Below are 2,340 nucleotides of genomic sequence, written 5' to 3'. Positions count from 1 at the left end.
TTCAGGAGGTAAATGTCCAACTATTAGGGATTGGAACATTATCTCAAGTGAAACAGAGTGCAAGATGGCCAATGTATAGGGCTAGAAGGACAGAGAGAAAAATTAAAGCCATATGTGGCTAATATAGCTATGAATTTATGGAGCCATGATCTATTACAACAATGGAATACTCAGATTAACATTCCTTCAATCCTAGAAACAAACCATAAACTAACACATGTTTCTGAGAGAAATATTAGGAGGTATTATTATAAAGAACAGTCAACAGCCATACAGATTGTACAAGAACAGGAAACAACAACTTTTTCTGATCTTTCAAAGACACCAACAGCTCTACCTTTAAAATGGTTAACAGACAAGCCTGTATGGGTTCAGTAATGACCTTTAACAACAGAGAAATTGCAGGCTTTGGAAGAGCTGGTACAAGAGCAATTAACTGCTCAGCGTAATAAAGAATCAACCAGCCCTTGGAAAGTCCAGCTTCACAAACTACTCAAACAAAGACTTGAGAAAAGCTCTGCACTTTTGCATTATGCAGAGAATGGACAACAAATAATATAGCTACCTCTCCTAGGAATTGACAATTAACCCAAAATTTTTCTTTTCAGGTTTCCTTAAAGATGCCTTTGCCCACAAACTGTAGGAAACAATTTTAGGAACATGATGCTCACTTTCCCAAGAGGTGGGGCAGGTGGTTTATGGTCTTTCAATGAGTTTTGTGTTTGGGATAATTGTCATTGTTTAGGATGGTTGGTTACAAGCTGTTATTGTTAAGGGTCAGGAAAGAAGTTAAACAAAGGAGAATAGATTTAAGGTTCTTGTTTGGAAAAAAAGAAAAGAAAAAAAGAGGATATACATAAGAGGTAGATTATTGAATCTACTCTGAAAAATATAGAAAGGATAGAATAAAGGGTACATTATTAAATCTACTCTGAAAAGAAAAAATAGAAAATATATACATGATACAGATAAAAAGGTAGATTATTGAATTTACTTTTAAAAGAAAACTACTAGTTTAAATATTTTACATTGGATTGGATTTTTATATAATTTGTATACAAATTATATATATTGATACAAATTTGAGATTGATCTTGTTAGAAAATGCTGTACATAGATTTCTAATCTTGTTCAAGATATTATACCTATATAGTTCATTTAACAATGTAAATGCAATTTGCTAATCCTTGAATGTTATTATTACCAACTATTAGGATATAAAGAAGTGAAAGTTAGTAGTTAAACATTACAATCGAACTTGTATTCATATTAGGTATGTTTTCAAGGTCAAGCAAAGATATATTTTAGACAGACAGGTCATCTTCAAACCCTTCAGAGATCTATAGAATATGGCATTTAAAATGTTTTTTTAAATGTTTTAATAACATAGTTTTTTTTTTCTTTTTTATGATTATGAGACATGTCTGCTCCTGGCAGCACCAATCCACTTCAGAAAAAGATATGGGTATTGAAAAAAATGTATGTGGAGTTAACTTTCATTGTGGCAAAAGTTAACCACTGGGCAACAAAGTGCCCTCACAACGACTGCTGACATTGGCACCATCACTGAAGTGGCTTTACAATCTGGAAAAGGTACAATGTCCCTTTCATTGAAGGCAGTTGAACAGGCAATGGACTGATGGCTTCTGGTATGCAGTGGAACATTAGCTAAAACAGTTATTATTGAAGGAGTAACTAGGCTGATTGAGTCTAACCTCTCAATGGTAGACTGGCATTTAATAAAGAAGATGAAGCCACCCACAAGCCAAGAAAAATGGGATGTGGAGAAGAATGGGCAGCCAAATTCTAAAAATACCAGCAATTTCCAAGAATTTAAAATCCTGAATCATGACAGGACACTGGTGGAATTCAAGTTTATCTGGTACATGGAATACTGGCACTGAATGTGAGGTTGAACTGTGGCCCTTATGTACATCCTACTTCACAAATGAGTCTGTCAGATAGGCTAAGCCTATAGGCCAAAAATGATGCCCCAGTGTACAGAGACCCCTCAGGTGACTGTCCAGGAAGCTGGCTGTTTCTGTCATAATTCATTTTTTGGAAGTCACATGTTTTCACTTCCTGTTTTACTAGGTAGTATTGTTTTCTTCTTGGGTCTCTGAGGGAGCTGAAGATTAGATAGTTATAGTTACAGTTTTCCTTCTTAAGAAATTCAGAAAAGAAACTCACTAAGAGGTGTTAAGTGTGTAAGTATGAAAGACACCATAAGATAGTTTTCTGTATGTAATACAAGTTAGGATAGAAAGTAAATTAGGTACATTTTGAACTCACCAAAATAGGATAGATAATGAAATATTTTCTCTGAATTTGTCAAATGCA

This window comes from Peromyscus leucopus, chromosome 15, assembly GCF_004664715.2.
Source record: "Peromyscus leucopus breed LL Stock chromosome 15, UCI_PerLeu_2.1, whole genome shotgun sequence".
In the NCBI taxonomy this organism is placed as follows: Eukaryota; Metazoa; Chordata; class Mammalia; order Rodentia; family Cricetidae; genus Peromyscus; species Peromyscus leucopus.
The sequence above is the reverse complement of the archived record's forward strand: the minus strand, read 5'-3'. Positions refer to the sequence as shown.